We start from the raw sequence: 16,597 nt of genomic DNA on the forward strand, positions 1-16,597 counted from the left end.
TTGGCTAAACTCTTGTTTACCCACGAACGGTGTTTTCGTTTCCGCTAGGAGGCTCGCATGTTGGCTAACATCATGATGATTTGTTATGCATTTTATGGCACAGTGAGTATGATTTCTTATGCTATATGTACACAGACATAGAACAACACATACTATAACACAGTGCCATGCATGCGTTAGCAACGTAGATATGCCGTCATAACGAACGTTAACTTCGTGACAGTTAGTGAGCAACTCTGTATGTTTAATCCGTGTATGGTTCGATCTTTCATTATTCCGTTTCAAAACAAAATCAGAAAAATAAGCAAATGGGTCCGTTTTTCCGTCTTGAAACCAAAACGGAAAACCGAAAATGAAAAAACGGCGTTTTTCTGTAGGAGAACAGAATGGAGACTAGCAGACTCACAAGCAGCTGCAATTTTCACAGTGGGACTGTTGAGTCACATTATTAAGATTTAACATTTTTTTAGGCGAGAAAGCAACCATGTAGATTCCCCATATGCGGTTAGCTTATCCAAATAACGTCTGTTTGTAAATCTGCTGCGACGTTTTCGGACATGTGAAAAGCCGTGACTGGGCGGTGTTTCGGGTTAACAGGTGACCGGTTCATGGATGCGCGTTGTCATGGCAACGGCAGAAACAACTGCGCTGGCTGTCCAACATGGCGGAGTCTGAAGCGTAAATAACATCATAAACTTACCCATCTCCAAATAAACATTCCATAAACATCATCATTTCATTTCCTATATTGTTTCCCCCGTCTTCTGTCTATATCTAAAAATCCAAGTTAATAACAAACTGACACCATTGTGGCTTAGATCATTTAATTAATTACTGAGAAGTGAATATGTGCACGGAACATTTCTAATGCTATTTATTTATTCTCAACACAACATCAGTGTTGTTTTGAGCACACTGTTCATTGATCATCAGTGTCATAAAGCAACTGCATTGGGAACACTTAACACTCACTCCTAAATATAATCTTGTACCGCTTTGACTTTTAATGATAAAATAGCAAAGACCGCTTTGAGTAGCTTGATCTTCATTTCTGATCACCTGATAAGTTCACCTTGACAAAGCGCCTCGAATTAGACAATAACGAGCCTCACTCTTATGCTCTTACTGGATGTCACTTACAGAGAGTTTGAAAAAAAAAATTACCTCACCAAAGACATAACAAGGAAAGATGGGGAAAAAGCAGTGCCAAAATGGCTGATTGGTGCCAGGGACAGGGGATGCAACCGTGCCATTAGAGCACATGGAGGAGAGCAAAACCGGTAAGTCACAAAATATGCCAGATATAAATGACAGACACAGTGCTCAGTGCTTTCTTTCTACACTCTTTAATTTTAATTTTTTTTATAGTGTTTGCTTTGTTCATGATCACGATGTGAATTTTGGCATCAAAACAAATACGGCACTTAAAGGTTTAAAAATATAAAAATTAAGGAATATTTTTATTTATAGTTAGGAATCACCCAGTGTTTCCCACAGGATTTTTGGAGACTGTGGCGGGGGGTCCGAACCTTCTAGGGGGGTCCGGGGGCGTGCTTTGTTTTTGTATTTTGTATTTGATTTAAAGGCATCAATCTGGTGAATTCTGAGAGCCAAGTTATGATGGCAGAATATGCCAACCGTGTTTACAAAGTTTGAATGAACGAGACGGACGAATCCCGGCTCTGTTGTCCACATGTCAGTGTCCTTAAGCATGACACTTAACCCCCATGTTACTCCTATGGGCCAAATAGTAAATGGACTGCACTTACATAGTGCTTTTTCCACCAGCTGAGGCATTCAAGCACTTTACAATGGCCTCTCATTCACCAATTCACACACACAAACTCACACACCAATGGCGGGAGCTGCAATGCAAGGTGGTAACCTGCGTTACCATCTGGGCCACAGTCACCCCAAACTGATGTGTTGTGGGCTGCAGTGCACACTAGCTACCTTTGCTTTGGTTCATAATGAGATGACCATTGCAAAGTGCTTAAGGTGTCTTGAAAAAGAGAGCCTACCTTTTTCAAGGGTGTCAGTTGTCAGATAATTCAATATGATTGTTGCAAAGAGAGGCTCAATCCTTAAAGGGGAAGTATGGTTTTTAGCACCCTGGACCCTATTTTCCCATCTACTTTTATCTAAATGAGTGGTGGGATTTTCAATATTTGCAATTGCTCCAGGACAAAGCGAGGGACTGCAGGTCCAAAGCTTGTTTCAATGTATTCCAGTGGGGTAATTGAAAATGTCGATATGTTACATTTTCAATACAGTACACGAACTTTAACACTGTAAAACTCGTTGTTACATGAAGTAATAATATAGGAGTGGTCTCCCCTGTGTCTTCTCTAATCCTGTACCTCCACAGTTTCATGTTTTACCGTCTCTGTCTGTAACTGTCCTTTATTTTCACTGTCTGTTGCTGTCTGCCAGCACAACCAGTGATGTCATAGACTGTCGACCGACAAGATGGCCGCACTCTAGCTAAAAAACTAATGAAAAATGTGAAACTAGACTTCTCCTCCGAGAACCGTCACCTTATCGTGGTGGAGGAGTTTGAGTGCCCTAATGACCCTGGGAGCTATGCTGTCGGGGGCATTTTGCCCCTGGTAGGGTTTCCCATGGCAGATTGGTTCTGGGCGAAGGGTCAGACGAAGAACGGTTCAAAAGACCCTTCATGATGGATACAAACAAGGACACGTGTACCCGGCCCGGAGGGTTACCGGGGCCCCGCCCTGGAGCCAGGCCTGGGGTTGGGGCCCGTGGGCGAGCGCCTGGTGGTCGGGCCTTCGCCCATGGGGTCCGGCCGGGCCCAGCCAGAACCGGCTACATGGGCTCGTCCCCCTGCAGGCCCACCACCCGCAGAGGGATCCAGAAGGGTTCGGTGCAATGTGGACGGGGCAGCAGACCAAGGCGGGGGCCTTGGCGGTCTGATCCTCGGTTACAGAAGTTGGCTCTTGGGACATGGAATGTCATCTCTCTGGCGGGAAAGGAGCCGGAGCTTGTGGAAGAGGTTGAGCGCTACCGGCTAGATATAGTCGGTCTCACCTCGACACATAGTTCCGGCTCTGGAACCCTAGTCCTTGAGAGGGGTTGGACTCTCTCCTTCGCTGGAGTTGCTCCCGGTGAGAGGCGGAGGGCCGGGGTGGGCTTTCTGATAGCCCCCAGACTCTCTGCCTGTACGTTGGGGTTTACCCCGGTAGACGAAAGGGTTGCTTCCCTGCGCCTTCGGGTCGGGGAACGGGTCCTGACTGTTGTCTGTGCTTATGCACCGAACAACAGTTCAGAGTACCCACCCTTTTTGGAGTCCCTGGGACGGGTGCTGGACAGTGCCCCAACCGGGGACTCCATTGTTCTGCTGGGGGACTTCAACGCTCACGTGGGCAATGACAGCAGGACCTGGAGGGGCGTGATTGGGAGGAACGGCCTACCTGATTTGAACCCGAGTGGTGTTCAGTTATTGGACTTCTGTGCGGGTCACAGTTTGGCCATAACTAACACCATGTTCAAACATAAGGATGTCCATTGGTGCACGTGGCACCAGGACAGCCTAGGTCGCAGGTCAGTGATCGACTTTGTAGTCGTATCATTTGACCTGCGGCCATATGTTCTGGACACTCGGGTAAAGAGAGGAGCAGAGCTGTCAACTGATCACCACCTGGTGGTGAGTTGGATCAGATGGTGGGGGAAGACGCCGCGCAGACCTGGCAGGCCCAAATGAACAGTGAGGGTCTGCTGGGAACGCCTGGTGGAAGAACCTGTCCAGATGATCTTCAACTCCCACCTCCGGGAGAGCTTCGACCGCGTCCCGAGGGCAGAGGGGGACATTGAGTCCGAATGGGCCTTGTTCCGCTCTGCCATTGTCGAGGCGGCAGTTGTGAGCTGTGGCTGCAAGGCCGCTGGCGCCAGTTGCGGCGGTAATCCCCGAACCCGCTGGTGGACACCAGAGGTGAGGGGAGCCGTCAGGCTGAAGAAGGAGGCCTACAGGGCATGGTTGGTCTGTGGGTCTCCGGAAGCAGCTGACGGGTACCGGCGGGCCAAGCGGAGCACAGCGGCGGCAGTCGTTGAGGCAAAAACTCGGGCATGGGAGGAGTTCGGTGAGGCCATGGAGGAAGATTATCGATCGGCTCCAAAGAGGTTCTGGCAAACCGTCCGGCGCCTCAGGGGGGGAAGGCGGCAACTTGCTCACACTGTTTACAGTGGGGGCAGGGAGCTGCTGACGTCAACTGGGGACATTGTCGGGCGGTGGAAGGAATACTTTGAGGAGCTCCTAAATCCCACCAACACGTATTCCAGTGAGGAAGCAGAGACGGGGGTCTCGGGGGCGGGTCGTCCAATTTCTGGGGCAGAAGTTGCTGAGGTAGTGAAACAACTCCGAGGCGGCGGAGCCCCGGGGGTGGATGAGATTCGTCCTGGATATCTCAAGGCTCTGGATGTTGTAGGGCTGTCCTGGCTGACACGCCTCTGCAACATTGCGTGGACATCGAGGGCAGTGCCTCTGGAGTGGCAGACCGGGGTGGTGGTCCCCATTTTCAAGAAAGGGGACCAGAGGGTGTGTTCCAACTACAGGGGGATCACACTCCTCAGCCTACCCAGTAAGGTCTACTCCAGGGTGCTGGAGAAGAGGGTCCGGTCGATAGTTGAACCTCAGATTGAGGAGGAACAATGTGGTTTTCGTCCCGGACGTGGAACCATGGACCAGCTCTTTACCCTCGCCAGGGTGCTGGAGGGGGCATGGGAGTTTGCCCAACCAGTCCACATGTGTTTTGTGGATTTGGAGAAGGCTTACGACCGTGTCCCCAGGGGCATCCTGTGGGGGGTGCTCCGGGAGTATGGGGTTGGTGGCCCCTTGCTAAGGGCCATCCAGTCCCTGTACCGAAGGAGCATGAGTCTGGTTCGCGTGGCTGGCAGTAAGTCGGACCTGTTCCCGGTGAGGGTTGGACTCCGCCAGGGCTGCCCTTTGTCACCGGTTCTGTTCATAACTTTTATGGACAGAATTTCTAGGCGCAGCCGAGTGGTGGAGGGTGTCAGGTTCGGTGACGGGAGGATCTCGTCCCTGCTTTTTGCGGATGACGTGGTCCTCCTAGCTCCATCGAACAGTGACCTCCAGCTCTCGCTGGGGCGGTTCGCAGCCGAGTGTGAAGCGGCTGGGATGAGAATCAGCACCTCCAAGTCTGAGGCCATGGTCCTCAGCCGGAAAAGGGTGGATTGCCCACTCCAGGTCAGGGGGGAGGTCCTTCCTCAGGTGGAGGAGTTTAAGTATCTCGGGATCTTGTTCACGAGTGAGGGTAGGATGGAGCGGGAGATTGACAGGCGGATTGGGGTGGCATCAGCAGTGATGCAGGCGCTTAACCGGTCCGTTGTGGTGAAGAGGGAACTTAGCCAGAAAGCGAAGCTCTCAATTTACCGGTCAATCTACGTTCCAACCCTCACCTTTGTTTCACAAGCTCTGGGTAGTGACCGAAAGAATGAGATCGTGAGTACAAGTGGCCGAAATGAGTTTCCTCCGCAGGGTGGCTGGGCTCAGCCTTAGGGATAGGGTGAGGAGCTCAGACATCCGGGAGGGACTCGGAGTAGAGCCACTGCTCCTCCACATCGAGAGGAGCCAGTTGAGGTGGTTCGGGCATCTGGTAAGGATGCCTTCCGGACGCCTCCCTTGGGAGGTGTTTCGGGCATGTCCAACTGGGAGGAGACCTCGGGGCCGCCCCAGAACACGCTGGAGGGACTACATCACCCGGCTGGCCTGGGAACGCCTCGGGGTTCCCGCGGAAGAGCTGACAGAAGTGGCAGGGGAGAGGACTGTCTGGGCTTCTTTGCTGAGGCTGCTGCCCCCGCGACCCGGACCCGGATAAGCGGAGGACGACGACGACGACGACGACGACTTCAATTTTCTCCTTAATGTTTACGTTTAATGTGTTAGTTTAACTGGCTGTTGCGTGTCCTCTTTAATAAAATGTGGTGTCTGTATTCAAAGATCTGTAAGTCCTTTTATATTTAATATTTAATATTATCTTTCTCAATATTTGCTATTTAATCATGCTCATTATGTGTCAGTGATTTAAAAAACAAACAAAAAGAATGTGACATGAGTTTTTTCTTTCTTTCAGTTGCTTTCAGGCTATTGGAGAGTTGGAGAGAAAGGTCACTGTGGTGAGTATATTTTCTATTTCGACAGAAAAAAGTGTCACTCAATACTCTCTTTTCATGGCACACCCCTGCAGAATTTTCTAATGTTGCAGACACCATCCTATTTGCGGACACCATCCTATTGACTTCTTAGGGCTCTACAGTGCAAGTATTTTATGTGTATTTGCGCCCAGAAGTAGATATGTTTTTAATTGCTGGCTGTCCCCCTCGCTGACCGATGTGTCAGACTGATGAAAAAATATGATTCTGAAATATTGCAGTAACAAAAGCAATAAAATAGCAGTGATGTTGATTGGGTCCCTGGGAAATTCAATGGGTCCCCAATTAAAAAATGTATTTCTTTCTATTTCTTATATTCTTCTATTTCTTTGATGGTGGTATGGTATGACATGGTTATAATTAATGGATATATTCATGTATGTTCAAAATGTAGCCTATCTGAAATTAAACAAATAAAATTCCAAATCTGAAAAGGTTATTGCAAAACAACTGTCACAGTGGCATGACATACAAAATTCAAATAAAATAGCATTTTTGTAGCAACATAAATAGCACCAAAATAAATTACTAAAATTCAAATGAAAACAAAATGGTGTCTGTAGTATCAAAATAAATTATAGCTGCTGCGCAGCAATGTCGGGGCCGGGCAATTTTAGGCAAAATTAGGCAATTTGAAAGTGAAAGTTCCAAAGCTGTGACACATATGGTTGATTTGTTATGAATTTGAAATTTAGAGGCTTGCTGTAGTGCCGCCATCAGGACTATTGTCTTGTGTTCAGGGTTTCCGTGGGTCATTAAAAAGCAGAAATAGATAAAATAGATTTTGCGAAAATTAAGGCCTTAGATGGCATTAAAAAGCACTAAATTCGATGTCCAGAGGCATTAAAAAATTAAATACACTTGATGGAAAAAAACATTGTTATTCAAGATTTATTTTGATTATATAAACATGTAATAATTTTGATCGGAAGTATAATGTGATGATTGACAGGCAGAACCCTTTAATTGGCTATTGTTTACGGTCGGTGCACAAAGTCACAACACCTGATGCTTGGAATGCAACGTGCTGTGAGCGTGCTCATGCTGTGGCGAAAGAGCGGAGGGAATATTAGCGAAATGTCGGAAAAATGCAATAGTGGAAAGCTGACATAACCCATGGCCCGATGGCCCGGGCCAATAAAATAGTATGTCGGGCAAGTTGATTGACAGGTCACAGGCCCGCTCGGGCCAGTGACACTGTAAGGCTTTTTTTGTCAGGGGAACAACTCCAGCGGATTTTTATCCCACTTTTCTGGAGCCTTCAGTGGATTTATTGGGCTTTTTGGCCAAAGGTGCCCTCACCTTTGCTAGTGCAGTGAAACACCGGAGGAGGGGAAAACGTGCCGGTGCGCTTGTGCGTCTTCGCCAACGCGGACACCGCTGCCATGCAGGTATATTTCTCTCCAACGTGCGTTCGCTGACCAGTAAACTGGATGAACTTCAGCTACTGATGGTGAAAAACGGAGACTTTCTACATCTGCAGTTTTGTGCTTCACGGAGACGTGGCTGTGTGTATCGATACCGGACTCTGCACTGCAGCTGGCAGGCTTCCAACTCTTTAGAGCGGATCGTAACACGGAACTCTCCGGCAAAACTAAAGGTGGAGGTATCTGTTTTTACACTAACAGCGGCTGGTGTAATGACGTGACAGTGATCCAGCAGCACTGTTCTCCTGATCTGGAATCTTTTTTCATCAACTGCAAACCTTTTTACTCCCCCCGTGAGTTTGCTTCATTCATTCTGGTCGGTGTTTACATCCCACTGCAGGCCAACGTGCAGGAGGCATACAGCTTAGGCTGCCCGGCCCCTAATTATCAATAAAAGTGCTGATTTTAACACATAAACAGAACATTCTCATCACTATGACAGAGTTAATAAATAAATTGTCACCAAAATAACACCAAAATCTTCATGTCTGAACATCAACTAAATCAAATGAACTGAGTCAATCACTGCACGTCCCCTAAACGTTAAAACATCATCGACACGAATGAACACAGCATCGAGCAGTGGAAACGTGGGTTTATTTACTACTTTACTAAGTTCGTATCTTGAATTGTTGAAATGAAATCCGCGGTGACTGGCTAGTTGTTTTGGTAGCGGCCAAACTAGCATGTTGCGATACTGTGTACAGGGGATCACGTCCTTTCAGATTTTAATGCGTCAGGGACGCAGGACGCGTACCTAGCAACATCACTGAAATAGGCTAATTTTATAGTATCTCAAACAGTGTGTGCATTTAGAAGATTTATAGAGTTAAAAGGGGTTGAAATAATCTTCATGTCTGTGGTCTCTTGCATTTTTAATATTGGTTAAGATTTGAAAATCCTCTAGTGTGGCCCCAGCCTTAGTCTGCCCCTCCCCTCCCTGTTTCAGCGAGATACAGTGAATGAGCCAGCAGGTCAGTCGCTCTGACAAATGTCTCTTTATTTTTAGAATGGATTCAGGAAGGAAGAGATCCAAATATACAGTACAGGCCAAAAGTTTGGACACACCTTCTCATTCAATGCGTTTTCTTTATTTTCATGACTATTTACATTGTAGATTCTCACTGAAGGCATCAAAACTATGAATGAACACATGTGGAGTTATGTACTTAACAAAAAAAGGTGAAATAACTGAAAACATGTTTTATATTCTAGTTTCTTCAAAATAGCCACCCTTTGCTCTGATTACTGCTTTGCACACTCTTGGCATTCTCTCGATGAGCTTCAAGAGGTAGTCACCTGAAATGGTTTCCACTTCACAGGTGTGCCTTATCAGGGTTAATTAGTGGAATTTCTTGCTTTATCAATGGGGTTGGGACCATCAGTTGTGTTGTGCAGAAGTCAGGTTAATACACAGCCGACAGCCCTATTGGACAACTGTTAAAATTCATATTATGGCAAGAACCAATCAGCTAACTAAAGAAAAACGAGTGGCCATCATTACTTTAAGAAATGAAGGTCAGTCAGTCCAGAAAATTGCAAAAACTTTAAATGTGTCCCCAAGTGGAGTCGCAAAAACCATCAAGCGCTACAACGAAACTGGCACACATGAGGACCGACCCAGGAAAGGAAGACCAAGAGTCACCTCTGCTTCTGAGGATAAGTTCATCCGAGTCACCAGCCTCAGAAATCGTAAGTTAACAGCAGCTCAGATCAGAGACCAGATGAATGCCACACAGAGTTCTAGCAGCAGACCCATCTCTAGAACAACTGTTAAGAGGAGACTGCACGAATCAGGCCTTCATGGTCAAATAGCTGCTAGGAAACCACTGCTAAGGAGAGGCAACAAGCAGAAGAGATTTGTTTGGACCAAGAAACACAAGGAATGGACATTAGACCAGTGGAAATCTGTGCTTTGGTCTGATGAGTCCAAATTTGAGATCTTTGGTTCCAACTGCCGTGTCTTTGTGAGACGCAGAAAAGGTGAACAGATGGATTCCACATGCCTGGTTTCCACTGTGAAGCATGGAGGAGGAGGTGTGATGGTGTGGGGGTGTTTTGCTGGTGACACTGTTGGGGATTTATTCAAAATTGAAGGCACACTGAACCAGCATGGCTACCACAGCATCCTGCAGCGACATGCCATCCCATCCGGTTTGCGTTTAGTTGGACGATCATTTATTTTTCAACAGGACAATGACCCCAAACACACCTCCAGGCTGTGTAAGGGCTATTTGACCAAGAAGGAGAGTGATGGAGTGCTGCGGCAGATGACCTGGCCTCCACAGTCACCGGACCTGAACCCAATCGAGATGGTTTGGGGTGAGCTGGACCGCAGAGTGAAGGCAAAGGGGCCAGCAAGTGCTAAACACCTCTGGGAACTCCTTCAAAACTGTTGGAAAACCATTTCAGGTGACTACCTCTTGAAGCTCATCGAGAGAATGCCAAGAGTGGTTTTTATCCATTATCCACATGTGTTCATTCATAGTTTTGATGCCTTCAGTGAGAATCTACAATGTAAATAGTCATGAAAATAAAGAAAACGTATTGAATGAGAAGGTGTGTCCAAACTTTTGGCCTGTACTGTACAAATCTGTGGAAAAGAGCAAAGAGAAGATGCCAGCATCAGGCTGAGAATGTTGTCAGTCCATTGTTTTTCTTTTGTCATGTTTATTAGTGTAACATGTAAAAACAACATGTAAGAGCTCTCCAAAGCCCTTCTGGCTGAAAAAATAAACAATATTCAGGTTTTGTTGGCACAAATTAAAGTCAAAGAAACAACAAAGAGAGATTTGTGTACAAACTCACAGCGCTAACTGACTGCGACAGTCTCGTGAGAGTTTTATTTGAGGGAGCGGGAGAGAGTCAACTGCGCCTAAAATTAACCGGATGTTTTATTTTGCTTCTGCGCACGACTTCCTGTCCTGCACGATCTGCTCTGTGCTGAATTGCTGCATTGTGCTTCGGCGTAAAAATAGAAGCTCTGCATATCTGCTGCGGATGCTCCGGAGCGCCGCAGCTGTGACAGAGCCGGTGGAACCACAAACATTGATTAGAATTGAAACGTATCAGCTCCGCTGCACACGCATCTGGTGGAATTTAGGGGTTACGGGAGGAAGCAGGAGACGGTCAAAGAGGGAGATGCAGCTTTCAGCAGCTGTATCAGAAACATTAAACCGATTTATAACTTTTCAATCGGGCCATCGGCCGGTTCAAGCTACATTGAGACCGATTCATTAATCTGTGTACCGATGCCCTCGCATCTTTTAAATCAAAACCGATTTTCCGATTCAAATCGGTTATTCATTACAGCCCTAGTTGATATAATTTTTCATGTACTAGGTGTCAGGTCAATTTTCCTGTAATATCAATCTTTCACTATTATCAATCAGTTCAATCAATTTTATTTATAAAGCCCAATATCACAAATCACAATTTGCCTCACAGGGCTTTACAGCATACAACATCCCTCTGTCCTTTGGACCCTCACAGCGGATAAGGAAAAACTCCCCCAAAAAAAACCCTGTAACGGGGAATAAAAACGGTAGAAACAACTGAGGAGGGATTCCTCTTCCAGGACGGACAGACGTGCAATAGATGTTATAACAGAACAGATCAGCATAATAAATTAACAGTAATCCCTATGACACAATGAGACAGAGAGAGAGAGAGAGAGATGCAGGACAGACGGTAATGACAGTAGCTTACAGCAACATTAATGAAATTAATAATATTATAGTTATAGTTCTGGCTACTATGGTACAATATGTTGAAAGTATATATTAATATCTGGCAGTATACATGTGTGACAATAGTCATATGTGTATAATAACAGTAGAAGTATGACTAATGACTAATGATGGCAGCAGCAGCAGGAGGCATGTGGCAGGACCACGGCAGCAACACAACCACACACGTCACGCTATCCAAGGCACCGCTGCAATCCGAGTTAATCTGAGAGACAGTGGAGCACAAAGGCTCCGGAGAAGAAGCTGAGTTAGTGACATCCAGAATGGCCGAGTTAGCAAGATGCAGTAATAGGATACGAGAGAGAGAGAGAGAGAGAGAGAGAGAGAGAGAGAGAAGGAGAGAAAGTGCCCAGTGTATTATAGGCGGGTCCTCCGGCAGACTAGACCTAAGTCAGCCTAACTAGGGGCTGGTACAGGGCAAGCCGGAGCCAGCCCTAACTATGAGCTTTATCAAAGAGGAAAGTCTTAAGTCTAGTCTTAAATGTGGAGACGGTGTCTGCCTCCCGGACCGTAACAGGAAGATGATTCCACAGGAGAGGAGCCTGACAGCTGAAGGCTCTGGCTCCTGATCTACTTTTGGAGACTTTAGGGACCACGAGTAACCCTGCGTTCTCAGAGCGCAGTGTTCTGGTGGGATAATATGGCACTATGAGCTCTCTAAGATATGACGGAGCTTGACCATTTAGAGCTTTATAAGTTAACAGTAGGATTTTAAATTCAATTCTGGATTTTACAGGGAGCCAGTGCAGAGAAGCTAAAACAGGAGAAATATGATCTTGTTTCTTAGTTCCTGTTAGTACACGTGCTGCTGCATTCTGAATTAGCTGGAGAGTTTTTAAGGACTTACTAGAGCTACCTGATAATAGAGAGTTACAGTAATCCAGCCTAGAGGTAACAAAAGCGTGGACCAATTTTTCTGCATCTTTTCGGGTCAGGATAGGCCGAATTTTCGCAATATTACGCAGATGAAAAAATGCAGTCCGTGAGGTTTGTTTTAAATGAGAATTAAAAGACAAATCTTGATCAAATGTTACTCCGAGGTTACTTAGGGTAGTGGTAAAGGCCAGAGCAGTGCCATCCAGAGAAACTATGTCATCAGATAAAGAGTCTCTGAGTTGTTTGGGGCCAAGAACAATAACTTCAGTTTTGTCTGAATTTAACATCAGGAAATTGGTGCTCATCCAGGTTTTTATGTCTTTAAGGCAGTTATGGAGTTTAGTTAATTGATTACTTTCTTCTGGCTTCATCGATAAATACAACTGTGTATCATCCGCATAACAATGGAAATTTATAGAGTGATTTCTAATGATGTTGCCTAAAGGAAGCATATATTGAATAAATAGGATTGGTCCGAGCACAGAACCTTGCGGAACTCCAAAACAAACTTTGGTACGTAAGGATGATTCATTATGAACGTCAACAAACTGAAAACGATCAGATAAATGAGATTTAAACCAGCTTAGTGCAGAACCTTTTAGGCCAATTAAGTGATCCAGTCTCTGCAGTAGAATTTGATGGTCAGTTGTGTCAAACGCCGCACTAAGATCTAATAAAACAAGTACAGAGACGAGTCCTTTGTCTGAAGCAATCAGAATGTCATTTGTAATTTTAACTAGTGCTGTCTCAGTGCTATGATGCACTCTAAATCCTGACTGAAATTCCTCAAATAAATTATTATCATGGAGAAAATCACACAGCTGGTCTGCGACCTCTTTCTTGAGGATCTTTGACATAAAGGGAAGATTAGATATTGGTCTATAGTTGGCTAACACCTCTGGATCCAGGGTGGGCTTTTTTAGTAGAGGTTTAATTACAGCTACCTAAAAAGACTGTGGTACATAGCCTGTTAATAAGGATATATTGATCATATCTAATGTATGAGTGTTAACTAAAGGTAAGACCTCCTTAAGTAGCCTAGCTGGGATGACGTTGATGATTTAGATGAAGAAATCATGCGGTCAATTCTTGAAGAGAAATTGGGGAGAAGCAATCTAAATATATATTAGGTCTTACAGCTGTGTTTGAGGTTAGATAGGTACTATCTGAGGACAGGAGGTCATGAATTTTGCCTCTAATAGTTAGAATTTTGTCATTAAAAAAGCTCATAAAATCATTACTGCTAAGGGCTAAAGGAATACAAGGCTCAATAGAGCTGTGACTCTCAGTCAGCCTGGCTACAGTGCTGAAAAGAAACCTGGGATTATTCTTGTTTTCTTCTATTAATGCTGACTAATAGTTTGCTCTGGCATTGTGGAGGCCCCTCTTATAAGTCTGAGACTGTCTGTCCAGATTAAACGAGATTCTTCCAGTTTGGTTAATCGCCAATTCCTTTCAAATTTTCGCGATATTTGTTTTAACTTACGGGTTTGAGAGTTATACCAAGGAGCGAACTTTCTTTGCTTTGTTAACTTCATTTTAAGAGGAGCTACAGAGTCGAGTGTTGTTCGCAGTGAGCCTACGGTGCTATCGACAAGATGATCAATTCGGGAGAGGTTAAAGTCGGTATGGGAAACCTCTGTTACTGAAGGACTTGGTATTGAATGACAGCGCAGTGGGTGGTGTTGGTGCAGCGGACTCCTCCGTCGGCGCCTCTCCCTCCCACTGCGTCCCTCTCTGGCCCGGCTCGTGCGCGAGCCATCTCCGCCCAAACAGGATTTGCCGTGATATACAACATTATTGATAGTATTAATTAATTATTAATGATATTCGAATGATCCAATTTAGGTTCAAACTTATAAAAAAATAAATATATTTGAATATATTTCTAACTTCGATTTTTTTTTGACAGCCCTAACACACGTTTACTGCTGATCTATTCACACGGGATAAGTATTACCTGAGGTAATTGTCCTGGACCCTTTTACAGAAGGTAAAAGTCGCGGTAATCTTTACTGACATCGTGCGGTAATGATTACTGACATGGCACATTCGGACGGGACTAAAATCTCTGGTAATTATTACTTTACCCCTCGTCCCTATGTAAAACTAATCCCGTCCGAACAGGGCTTTAGTCTATTCCTATTTCATATTGCATGCAGTTTGGGCCTTTTCTGTCTGTCTCCGTGTCTTAAACCTTATCTGGCCCACAAGGTCAGCATATGTGAAGTAGTTTCTCTCTGTGTACGCAAAGGCGTTATCTGTTTCTCTGGCATAAGTACTTCCACTCTGTATGTCAATTTGTCTCTCATTCGCCCGGGAGCTGGGGTTCCAGGGTCTGAATGCTTGATAATTTATTTCAAAGAAAATAAACGCCCAAAGGACAGCTCTCTGTGTTTTTCATGATCACCACGAATTATTGCCATTACACAGGCATTTGACTGGTGAGCCAAAAATATAATTTTAGACCCTGCATTGGCTGTTTAAAGCCAAGTCTTAGAAACTTTTGTTTGTTTGTATGATAGTGTGACGTGTGTTGCAATAAAAGATTAAAAGATTATTATTATAACATGACTTTTTTTCTATTTTACAGGGGGGTGAAGCAGCAGACCAAACTGCAGAAAGCCAGGACTAGGCCTGTGTTCCTCCATCTATGTTACTTCCTGTATGTTTCTGTGTGTTCCTGTTGCAGTGTTCCTCCATCTATGTTACTTCCTGTATGTTTCTGTATGTTCCTGTTGCAGTGTTCCTCCATCTATGTTACTTCCTGTAAGTTTCTGTATGTTCCTGTATGTTCCTTAGCAGAAAGTGTTCCTGTTTGCTCTCCTTTTTTTTTTCTCAGTTTTTTTTTTTTTCTCATAGTTTCCAATAAATCGGACAAATTTCAATGTTGACAGAATTTTTTTTCTCTCTGGTTTTTCAGTGAGTATGTGATGGTGACACTTTAAATGTATTGGTATTGATGTAAATGGTATTGTTAAAAAAATTCTAGGAACATTCACTGAGTGTTTTAATTTCCTAGGAGTAGGAACAGAATCACATTTGTTTTATAATTTTCATGAAGGGAACATTAAACTGAAAACATTGTGGTAACCTTCCTATAATGTTCAATTAACCTTGGGAACGTCAGGAAAACTTGCTGTTTATAATTGTGTTTAAAACATTCAAACATTTTGGCAACCGTCCTATAATATTCAACTTACTTTCCCAGAACATTCTGGGAACTTCAAAATAACCTTCTGGTTATGTTAGGAAAACTTGCTGTTTTAACTTGGAAGGAACATTTGAGGGAGAACATTCTGGTAACTTTCTTAAAACATTAAATTAACCTTACCAAAACATTCAGGCAACATCAAAATATCCTTCCGTTTTAACTTAGAAGGAACGTTTGAGGGGAGACATTTTGGTAACCTTCTTATAACGTTCAATTAACCTTCCAAGAACGTTCAGGGAACATCAAAATAACCTTCTGGTTATGACAGGATAACTTGCCGTTTTAACTTGGAAGGAACGTTTTACGGAGAACATTCTGGTAACCTTCTTTAAATGTTCAATTAACCTTCCAAGAATGTTCCGGGAACATCAATATAACCTTCTGGTTACGTCAGGAAAACTTGCCGTTTTAACATGCAGGGAACGTTTTACGGAGAACATTCTGGTAACCTTCTTATAACGCTCAATTAACCTTCCAAGAACGTTCCGGGAACATCAGTATAACCTTCTGGTTACGTCAGGATATTTGCCGTTTTAACATGCAGGGAACATTTTACGGAGAACATTCTGGTAACCTTCTTATAACGCTCAATTAACCTTCCAAGAATGTTCAGGGAACATCGATATAACCTTCTGGTTACATCAGGAAAACTTGCTGTTTTAACATGCAGGGAACGTTTTACGGAGAACATTCTGGTAACCTTCTTATAACGCTCAATTAACCTTCCAAGAACGTTCAGGGAACATCAATATAACCTTCTGGTTACGTCAGGAAAACTTGCCGTTTTAACATGCAGGGAACGTTTTATGGAGAACATTCTGGTAACCTTCTTATAACGCTCAATTAACCTTCCAAGAACATTCAGGGAACATCAAAATAACCTTCTGGTTACATCAGGAAAACTTGCCATTTTAACTTGCAGGGAACGTTTTACGGAGAACATTCTGGTAACCTTCTTATAACGCTCAATTAACCTTCCAAGAACGTTCCGGGAACATCAGTATAACCTTCTGGTTACGTCAGGATAACTTGCCATTTTAACATGCAGGGAACATTTTACGGAGAACATTCTGGTAACCTTCTTATAACGCTCAATTAACCTTCCAAGAATGTTCAGGGAACATCGATATAACCTTCTGGTTACA

General features: G+C 44.4%; 1 long non-coding RNA gene across 1 annotated transcript; it reads left to right on the forward strand.

The window, feature by feature from the left end:
- Positions 1-85: 85 nt before the first annotated feature.
- LOC144464218 (uncharacterized) lies at positions 86-15,591 on the forward strand. Its single transcript, XR_013491988.1, has 4 exons — positions 86-102; positions 1,143-1,280; positions 6,108-6,150; positions 14,832-15,591. It is a non-coding gene; the product is annotated as an uncharacterized LOC144464218 (long non-coding RNA).
- The last annotated feature ends 1,006 nt before the right edge of the window (positions 15,592-16,597 follow it).

Source organism: Epinephelus lanceolatus, chromosome 8 (genome assembly GCF_041903045.1).
Source record: "Epinephelus lanceolatus isolate andai-2023 chromosome 8, ASM4190304v1, whole genome shotgun sequence".
Taxonomy (NCBI): domain Eukaryota; kingdom Metazoa; phylum Chordata; class Actinopteri; order Perciformes; family Serranidae; genus Epinephelus; species Epinephelus lanceolatus.